This window comes from Amblyomma maculatum, chromosome 3 (assembly GCF_055883805.1).
Source record: "Amblyomma maculatum isolate TAMU_Amacu chromosome 3, ASM5588380v1, whole genome shotgun sequence".
Classification (NCBI taxonomy): Eukaryota; Metazoa; Arthropoda; class Arachnida; order Ixodida; family Ixodidae; genus Amblyomma; species Amblyomma maculatum.
The window spans coordinates 188,042,955-188,053,920 of NC_139346.1; the positions used below are offsets into that span (position 1 = coordinate 188,042,955).

At 45.5% G+C, this 10,966-nt stretch overlaps 1 long non-coding RNA gene and 1 pseudogene across 1 annotated transcript; one reads left to right on the forward strand and one right to left on the reverse strand.

Annotated features, from left to right (window-relative positions):
* Positions 1–1,094: 1,094 nt before the first annotated feature.
* Positions 1,095–6,120, forward strand: LOC146197198 (uncharacterized). Its single transcript, XR_014706178.1, has 3 exons — positions 1,095–1,254; positions 1,335–1,381; positions 5,964–6,120. It is a non-coding gene; the product is annotated as an uncharacterized LOC146197198 (long non-coding RNA).
* Positions 6,121–8,515: 2,395 nt separating this feature from the next.
* LOC146197199 (ubiquitin-conjugating enzyme E2 Z pseudogene) lies at positions 8,516–9,428 on the reverse strand (annotated as a pseudogene).
* Positions 9,429–10,966: the final 1,538 nt, after the last annotated feature.

The window sequence follows — 10,966 nt, forward strand, 5'->3', positions numbered from 1 at the left end:
ACACACACACACGCGCACACACACGCACGCACACACACACGCACGCACACACACACACACACACCTGCGTGTGCGTCTCACATCCGACACAGCTAGCGACGACACATGTTATTTAATCATTTAACGACGCGTGCCGTAATATATTCTGAACGAAACCGAACCTAAAGAAAAAGTCATAGCACGGAAATTTGTATAAAGAAAATTTGGACGTCTTTTTTTTTCGTTGTTGTCGCTAAAAAAAATAGAGGAAATGAGATCTTTCTCCCCGAATATTCTTGCGTTATTGTTTTTTGTTGTGAAAGCAACACCACGACAGACTAGAAGAATAAGAAGAGACGACTAAGAAGAAGAAGACGACGAAGAAGACAAAGACGATCAAGAAAACAAAGAAGAAAAAGAAGGCGAAGAAGAAGACGAGGAAGGAGAAAACGAAGAGGAAGAAGAACGCTCGGTCAAGAGGCCAACAACACCCGCCGTAGCTAATGCTTTCTCTCCACATTAAGTTCAGCAGTGTTGAACCCTTCTCTTTTTTTTTTTTTTTTTCAACATTTACTCTCTAGGTGCAATACGATGCCAAATAAAGTGCCGTTTAAGTTAAAGGGTCAGTTTTAAAATTTTGCTTGGTTTTCATCGAAAACAGCCCGTGTTTTATTATGCAGCGCTTCGTGTCAGTGACACACGGTTGCTCACGGCTATTCCACTAGAATTCAAATCACGCGTGCCTGCTTACAGGCCACGTGACAGAAGAAATGAACACACGACCTTGAAGTTTTGCCTACGCTATTTTCCCATTTATTTTCTGCATGAAAACAGCGTTGTCCCACAGATAAGAGAGCGAATGATAACGTTAACGACTTGAAGGAGGGAAACCTGATAAATCTACTCTCTTGTTGGCTCCAACACGAAACATTTACCAACTTGTAATAAAGTAAATGGTTTACTTTTTTTAGTACTTAAAAAAATTATCTGTTACAGTTAGGCGCTTTAAGGTGGGATTTGTTTACAGAATAACCGGGAACCTCTGTGACGGAAGTCGTGCCAACTGCGATCGACATCGTGTCTGTATGAGCATCGCATATGCGCGCTACCGCGTCACGTCAATCCTGCGAGGGAGGCGCAGCTTGCCAAGTACATACATACATTGTTTCGGAATGGCACCGCCAAAGGCAAGGCCAGCAATCGGAGTGAAAATGCTGGTTCCTCAAAATGCAGTGCGACCAAAGGCTCTGGCCAAAGCGCAGAGCATGTCAAGAGGTAAGATGTTAACGCGCATGAGCTCCGCGTGCATATCTCCGCTCGACAGCGGTGAGAAAAAATATTTTATGCTATTTCAGTGCAGACAGCCAAGGCAGTGATGGTACAGAGGCAAGTACTAAACGTGGTGAGTATCATTTTTAATTCCCAATTTCATGCGGTATATTTCCGTATATTGGCAGGTAATTTAGTAGCTCGCATTACCTAAAATTTTTACATCTCACTTGCTATTTCCTAACGCGTCAACTTGTAATCCCCAGTGTCGATTTTCTTCTCTGTTTTAACTTCTGTCTAGCTCGCCTTTGCCGATCCTTGAACATCCGTTAACTTGATTCTGCTTTATGAAACGCATTTCCTTGAATATCTGCGGTTGAACGTGCGGGGAGCTATAGGATATTACAGCACATAGAAATATGCCCGTATTGCGTTTCTGCCTTGCACGCAGTAACTGCAAATGTCCGTGTCGTCAAAGTTTTGCCAGTATAACGTCCGCGCTCCCACAACCCCCGAGGAGACGATTAATTTAACGTACGTTCCGCGTGTTGTAATATGTAGTGGCGTGTGTATACGTGGAGAAATATACGAGCTTTAATGAACAGTTGAGTAATTCTAATATTCACCCTAATCTGTGGGCCCTGTCATACAGCACAGGCCGCCTTTAAAGCTTTACACAAGTATTTATCACTGTCATTTTTTTTTTTTTTTCGCCTAAAGAGTATCACTGAGCGCGGCATCGAATTGTATCACGAGTTATCACGAGTTGCATAAGACTATGGAGCTCGCTACCAGATACAAAGCAAACCTGGTGACAGGAGGTAAGAGAAGGGAGCAGTTTTCCAAGACGTGGAACAAATAATTTTGGAAACATCTTGTAATCGCAGATTAGCAACGTTATCGGCCGCCAGTCTCCACCACGATTCCGCGTAATGAAGGACGTAGGAGATAAGGAGGGAGCAGTCTGCTACGCCTGAAAAGGTGTAATAACCTTGAGGCTGCCTCTCCGCGTAAGCTTTCAGCAGCTTTCGTCGCGCCAGTCTCAAGGCCGGCGCTGCTGATACAGTGAATGGGTAATCCGAAACTATAGCTTTAGTCAACCGGCTGTTACGCTTCCAACCTCGCTACGTATGCATGAGCGTCCGCTTGCAAAACGTGGGGCAGAGAGGTTTGGCCATCGCTGTAGTGCGTCGCTTTTTTTTTTTTCTTTCGTAACTTTAGACGCCCGTACTCGGGCTGATCATCTGTAATTCTCACTTTTTGCGCACAATTTAAGTTGGTGCCACGATGTCCTGTACTATTTTTGTACACGCTGCAAGGAATAAATAACCGATTACAGTCACGATTACTTCATTTGAAGTGTAACTGATTTCATTGGCTAATTACAGCCACGGAAAGTATCTCAATATTTACAAAGACTGACCGATTACTATTACGTTATTTTTCTTCCTACTTAGCACAGGGCAGGGGATAGAATGAGTTGGTGCAGCTGTCTTGATTTCTTGCCAGCTGCTCTTCATGCAATGATAATTATCACCGACAATTGTTTTTTTTTATATGTTTATCTTTTTTTTTTTTTTTTTTTTCAGAGTTTCTTTTGAACATGAGTGCCGCTAAAGACTTTCTCACTGTACGCGTTAAACGGAAGGCCTAAATTGTGATGTACGGGGAGCTTGCGCACAATTTCCAACTTTGACACACCCCGCACTTCGTTGTTCGCGTTCTAAGTTGACAAAGCTCAAGCTCATTGGACGTGACGATCTGTTGCGCCACCGTGAATAATGCGAGCCGCAAAACACGAGGATGTGGCCAAGTGCTGGCATTTTAGGCTTCCACGTCCAGACATGGCTTTTTTCTCAGCCCGGCCACTGTCTCCCTGCACATAAAGTAATTCGTGGTAGCGCTAGCAGGTTCTCGAAACATTCCAGTGTTACAATTTTCTTTTTTGTTGTTGTTTTTAGTACTGCACGTAAAGTAGCTGATTAGCATTAATCGATTACTGAAGAAAATAATTTGATTGCTGAAAATGTAGTATATGTATTAAAATTTTCATGCAAGTGTAATAACAATTAATGATTTTAGCGCGTTACGTGCAAATGTAATAGGCATTAACCCTGGAACCCCTATATATATATATATATATATATATATATATATATATATATATATATATATATATATATATATATATATATATATATATATATATATATATATATATTATTACATTACTAATTTCTGTGATTATCCAAGTAAACATAAAAAAAAATACATAAAGTACCATCCCCAACGTTTTCCTTGGCCTCGCCGACTGTTGGCTTCTTTCCTTCACATATATATATATATATATATATATATATATATATATATATATATATATATATATATATATATATATATATATAGGGGAGGGAAGGGGAGGGGAAGGGGCGCGAAAAACGCGTGCACAGGCCTATGTTTATCGGATGATTTTGCAGATTCATACTCGGCAGCAAAGTGTTAATTGCTTCACTTCAAGATACTGTTGTACATTGATATAGTATGTGCATGCGAAGATGACTTCTCTAAACAGCATGCGTGATGAGAGATGCCAGGGCTGTAGGATAAATTTATACCACGGGAGTCTTTGCATTTGGTTTCCATCAACGTGTGTGATTACCACCTTGACCTCGGCGCGAGGAGCGGGCGGCGCCCGCGCCTCCTTCGCACGCGTGCGCGCGGAGCCGGCGGCGCTTGCTTCCTATTTTCTGCTGCTTCGTTTATTCTTCTACTTCGCACAATTGCTCCTTCTTCTTCACGTACCTGGAAAACTTCATTCGTACAGGTACATATCACCACAAATATACAACATCGCCTGACACAATGCCACTCACCCTTCCAGTCCCCGGCCTATCCTTTCTCTCCACCGCCACCCATCTGGCTCGCCTCCTGTGACCTCCCACTTCAAAATGTCCTCGACACCATCGTGTCGTCTAGAACCGGACTGTGGTGTCCTCGCAGACACAAATAGGTGGTGTTGGCAGACAGCCATGGATAAGGAGCCTACATGACCGGTAAAGATCCCCAGGGGCTCGGAATTACTCCGTAGCCCTTCACTACAGCTCCTCTTACTCGCTATCCACTTTCACTCCCTCCTTCCTCTCTTCTCTTACGGCATGGTTCAGGTGTCCACAGAAACAAGTGTGATAGACGGAACTTGTAGGCTCCCTAGCCATGGAGGAGTCGCGAGCTGGAACCACTTCAGCTGCGTTTTCTTGACGTTCGCAGACATCCACGGAGGAGTTAAACAACAGCAAACCGTGTCTGACCAGGCTTAATCGAGCTTCCACTCTGAGAGCTAGGTTCAGGACTATATGAGTCTAGCTTGGCTTAGCAAAACCAAGCATAACAAAGCTTTTCCTTGTGTAACCGGGCTTAGCCGAGCTAAACCGCGGTAATTTATATTGTTATTATATATTTTTTTTACGCTTCGACAAATCCCCCGTTACGTTCGAGACCATGCACTGCCGCTGACCTGGAATGGCTTTAAAAGCTGCAACAGTGAAATTTGTATCCAGATAAGAACACTGCGTTCTTCCAAGCCAAAGCATAGGTTCCAGCAAACGGAAGAAGTATTGAGCAAATTTATTCAAGATCAGCGCGCTCGGTGATTTGGTTCAAGCTTCATTGGAGCATGTAGCGGTCGCAGAATTTCGAAAAAATGTGTAGTTGCCAGCAAGAAGTTTTTTTTTTTTCGAAGACTCAACTCTCGGCGCTGCCCCCCAAAACTGCATTCTCTTGACAGTGTGCCTTCAGAATTTTCTACTTGAAGATAAAATACAGCGTACCGTCTTTACCAAAAGTAACCAGGCTGCATCTCAGTCGGTTGGTTGATCTACTTGAAGATAAAATACAGCGTACCGTCTTTACGAAAAGTAACCAGGCTGCATCTCAGTCGGTTGGTTGATTTGTGGGGTTTAACGTCCCAAAGCGACTCAGGCTATGAGAGACGCCGTAGTGGAGGACTCCGGAAATTTCGACCACCTGGGGTTCTTTAACGTGCACTGACATCGCACAGTACACTTCTCAGTCGGGTAGGACAAGAGCTTGCCTTTACTTTGCACAGATTTACAGCTCCATACTGAGTGGTACGAATATTCTGCATCTCCGTCGAGTAGCAGAGTATTCGTACCACTCAGTATGGAGCTGTAAATCTGTGCAAAGTAAAGGCAACCTCCTGTCCTCACTTCCTAACAAGTTGTGATCCTCTTGGAATCCATGTTGGCTTTAGAACACAAACACAAAGCAAACTATGCAGTCTGGTTACTTTTGGCAAAGACAGTATGCATGCGGCAGGAATTCTCCCACTAGGAACGAGGACGCTGTCATGCCAGAGCATATTTCGCGGTCAACTTTTATCATCTCCTTGCATACTATACAAAACAGGACGAAATCGCGACTCGCTCCCTCAGGGGCCAAGCGTAGTGTGCTTCTTGAACCTCGCTACAGCGCACTTTACTGCCGAATAGATATCTAAGCAAATCTTGAAATGATCCTTTGTCGTATCTTACTAAGAACGAAAGCCTGGTCGAGTTGCTCTTTGTGTCCCTTCGTAGCAGCTCTGACTGTTCACTGAGCTTTTGTTCAAATCTGTCGCTTATCGTATTCCTTATTGTATCGGTTGCATGGACATTGGTTTTACCGCACTGACACGTTGGACCTCTCGACTCTTGCAGACCGTCCGAAAGAAAATTGAACAAGTGTACCGATTCACGGCTACCAGCCAAGTGAAGGCGAAAACCACAGCCTCGACATCTGTGAAGAAGACCACGGCCAACAGCAAAAAGAAGCCTGCCAAGAAGACAAAGAAATAAAATTTGCACAGGCGGCCCATTTTCGTGTACAACTGAGTGGAGTTTCATTGCCCGTGTCCACGCAGTCACATTACAGTGTGTCACAAACTTCCGCCTTTATGGTCAACAGAGGCGCGGGATTCCCTTTACGGTTGCCCGCAGTACCTCTATGAGGTTTGAGGACACAGTTAAAAGTTAGGCCGATCAACCCGTGAAGTACGTGTGTCGGTGTGATTGAGAAATAAGTCCAAGAAAGAGACTTTTTTTTTTACAACAATTGAATATATATAGCTAGTAGTTGAAATTACACTGCATAATAATAGAACAAAAAAAAAAAAACCGCCACGGCACGATAGTGATAAAATACGACTCAGTAAATGATAAGAGGAAAAACCCGACAATGAACAAAATGCTGCGATACAAGAAGACTATAAAGATAACAAAGCAAGTATATTCCAGATATAATAAGTAGGGGCACGAGCTACACAGAAAAAAGCACAGCGTAACATACTAAGCCAGATCAAGGTTTAAACAATATTCAATTAACCGACAGTCTGTGGCGAAAAGGAATTCTCACGGCTTTCTTGTTCGATGAGGCAGCGTAGTCACAGAGTGGTTCGGTAGCGGCGGCGCGTACAAGATGAGGCTGAAAAGATGAGTTGATCTCGGGCTCGGTGAACAACAAAAGACGCTTTTCCAGAGCGAGCGGCCGCGAGAGAGGCCCGAAACACTGAACCTTCCCAGAGCGCAGTGCCGTGGGCCTGCTGCGGTCTGCTTTTTTATACTCTCGGCTGGTTGCGCTGCGGCCCATCGTCAAGGACGCGTGCTTGCCGGTCTCCGGAGAATCGTTTGGTTTGGTTTGTGGAGTTTAACGTCCCGACTCGGGCTATGAGAGACGCCGTAGTTGGAGGACTCCGGAAATTTCGGCCACCAGGGGTTCTTTAACGTGCACCGACATCGAACAGCACGCGGGCGCCTTGCTTTTCGCCTCCATCGAAAAGCGGCCGCCGAGGCCGGGATTCGATCCCGCATCCTTGGGAACAGTTGTCGAGCGCCGTAACCACTGCGCCACCCCGGCGGGGTTGTCCCCGGAAAATCATGTCGAAGCATGCTCGGAGGAGTAGGGAGATCCCCTAAGTTCCCGTATGATCACGTATATGTGAGGCAGGAGATCCCGTAACTTCCGCTTTATATATGTGAGGCAGCTTGTGATATAGCTATTAGTTACGGCAGGCTAAAAGCATCTTAACAAGATACCATCTAGTACAGTAATAACTAAAACTTAACTATTCAGTATAGTTAAACAACCTGCTAGTTAACACGCCTTAGCTGTATTATGATACACTCCACCGCTGACAGCGCTATGGCGAAGAATGCGCTAACCTTATTCAAAATTACTATTTTAGCGCAAGAGCTTTAAAGGCCCGTTCTGCGGAAAATCTGGCGACAGCGTTGCGAGTGGAAGATCACAAGCATATGCCTCTGGCAGGTGGCGGCTTTCAGGCGACATGGCCAGGCACTGATTGGTCGACCGGTTGGGTGACGTCACGAGGCCACATGACATAGTGGCGTTGACAGGAGCTTCCAACTCGGGCAGCTGCTTAGAGATGGGAGGATGGGATGGAAATCGAACCTTTTTGGGACATTTGGATTCCGATTCCGACACGCTGCCCATAAGACATGCAAATACGTTCTCACGGCTTGGTTAGAACGGGGCCTTAATATCTATGTCCTGTGGTCTTGCGCACCCAGTGGTAGCCTAATTACGACTGCTTACTAATGACTACCTGTAGGGTAATAGAGGAAAAAAATTCATGAGTAGCAAAGAGCATGTAAGCGCACGAGTATTCGCAGCCGGAGCCCCAAACTTATAAAAAAAAAAGTTGACATGTTTAGGAGAAACATCGTGTGTTCATTACATATGCGTGGTACGTACGTACCTCGAATTCCGGTCTCCCAACAATGGCCTGCACAACAGACATTATGTGGTTGTTCTAAACGCCACCAGGTGCTGGAAAGGTCTCGGTCAGTTCCGACGATCGCGCCTGAAATTGCCGGTAGGCCCATTGTATTCGAAAACAATTCGTATGTATAATTTTTTTGCGTACAAATACGCCAAAGCGACCACTGACATGGCACAAGGCCAATCATAGGTAACAGGGTAAAGCACGCTATGAAGGAAGACAAATGGTGATGCCAGCTGGCGTGCATAGCTATAGCAGCGCTTAAACAAAATTGTGACAAACATCCGCACAAAACAGTGTCTTCGAGACTTACAAACCATGGGTTTGCGCAGCAAAACATGTACGCGTCCTGTGTATTTGGACGGAAGGTGCTGCAACAGTTGCTCGCTGCCCTTCCTGCCGCTGTTCAATTTATTGTGAGAATGGCCGTTATATTTAATCTTGTCCCTAGCTAACTTGCGCAACTATAGCGCTTGTTATGGCGTCAAAAGGCATGCCTACGAATCTCGGAGACACTGATAGTGGCCGGTCACTTGTGTTCTTTGGCGGCAGCAGCTTCTTTCGTTGCCTTGACCTTCTCGCGCAAATGCATTAGTCGTTGGAAGAGCGTCTTATACTGGTACGTGGCAATACCGCCATCGGAATCATCGTTCATACTTGAACCCGTTAGATGGAGACGCTGCTTGACCACTCTTTCGTACTGCTCGTAAAACTGAGGGAAAATGTTCAGGATTTCCTGCCTCAAAGGTTGCGGACACAACGCAGTTCCCTGCAGACAAGCATCCACCGCGTCGCACACAGCCACTCGGATGGTCTCGTGCTGGAGGACGTCATTGTAGCAGATCTTGCTGCTCAGCCAGGTTCCAGCGGCCGGGATCACTCCGAACGCGGACCCTTCCGCTATAGGGTCCTTTGTAAACAGAGACTTGAAAGCCCACAGAAGGCTTCCGATGCATTGGGAATCGCTCCACTGTGGCCCATCCCAGGTTCCTAGGAGGCCCAGGCACACCTTGCCGTTCTCGTAGAGATTCGGGCCGAACCGCACCCGCCCTGCGTCCGTAGTCATGAGTCGAGCACGTGGGGGGCTTTTCGGGTAGTCTGCCGGACACTTGATAAATAAGTGGAAGAAGCCGCCTTCGTAAGGTGTGCCGACGGGCCCAACGACGAGGGCGTGCACATTGGTCAAGTCGTTTTCCTCTGGTGTGACGAACAGTCCCAGAGGTCTGTAGTCCTCAATCTCCCTGACGTCGATCTTGACCCTCCGCACGCAATCCGCGCTCACTTGTTCGTGTTGGTACGCGAGGGGATCCCAGAAGTCTGGAGACTGCTTCTCGGACCTACTCCGTCTGGAACTGGCGTTGACTGCTAAAACTGGAAGCGCCATGCCGTTAATTTTTCCGCCGATGGGCACACACCAATTTTAAGCCAAGGCGACTTTCGTGCGCGCCTCCCAGTTGTGGTGCGATCTTCTTCATTGTCGCAGTGCAGCTAATGCAGCTCCCAGGCGGTGAATGGTAGGATGCGCTAAAAGCAGTACAGTAAATGTATACATTCTTACAAGTGTTCTGCTGAATATTTGAAAAATATTAATTAAATAATTAATCAGTTTAACTATTTAGCCCTTTTTGTTTCATACTACGGCGTGTTGGGGAGGGGTTGTAACATAAAGACGATATGGGTACATCTGAGGGCAGCTTATTGCCTCTTGGTTTTTAGGAAATTGACGCCTGTAGAAAATTTGCTCATTATTTGCGTTTCTTTTCCTCGGAAAGTAATCCCCTCATCTTGCTGATATGTAGTCTGACTGAAGCAAATATTGATCATTGTCAACATCGGTCTTGGGCAAGAAAATATTGTTACGTAGCGGTATTCGCTGGTCTTGCTCCAGCGAAGTGTGACGAAGTGCGACGACTGCCTAAAAACGACGACGCTGAGGGTGGACAGATCTGAGCTGCCATCAACGGTACGGATTGCTATCGCTTGTAGATCTTTCGGGCTCTATGTGAAGCAAAAGCCCGTGGACTCCTGGACTAGTAGGGGACCACCCTGGAAGACTTTTTTTTTTATTATTAAATAAAGTTGTTTCCATCCATCCATCCCCGTAACATCCCTTGGTGGAGGTGCGAAGTGTATCCACAAGCGATAGCAGTCCGTACAACTAGCCTGGGCAACCGTAGAGAATTATAAGTACGTAATTGTGTTTCTAAAGGTTCTATCTCAAAAATATCCTTGACAGACGTGTTCAGTTCAGTGAGGAAGAAAGAAAAAAAAAAATCCAGTGCAGCGGACTGGAGTCACATGACCTCGGAATGCCTGTTTTGTACATGTTGTTTATGTGTGATGCCAATGACATTATCTATACACCTTACATCGTGGTTGAACCCACCTGCTGTAAGTTAACAATCCGAAACATTTGCCTTTGATTTGAGTCAATTAATAATCACGGCACCTTTTCACTGCCTGTAATAGTTTGAGCTTTAGCTCAGAACTCCCGCCAGGCGCTTGGAGCTTCAGATCCCTAATCTACAGAGCGAACAGCTAACAATATGTTCAAGAAGCGTTTTCACTGACACAAACTTGTTGTAGCCGCTCGTAAACTTACGTGTCCACTTCTGCCTAGCTATATGCTTGAGCTATGTTCATATAATTTTACTTGCACATTTATTCATGTCTCACTTCGTGCGTTGTATTAGGAGCAAATAGTTGCTGATAAGGAAGAGAAGTTAAGTGGAGAAATATGGGAGAGGCCTTCGCCCTGCAGTGGGTATAATCAGGCTGATGATGATGATGATGATGATGATGATGATGATGATGATGAAGGAAGAGAAAAGAATAAAGGCTCGTCATATATATCTACGTACTAGTCAGCGTAAGAAGGTAATAGTGATTCCAAATAAGGTGAAGTGCCCATCTGGAAGGCTG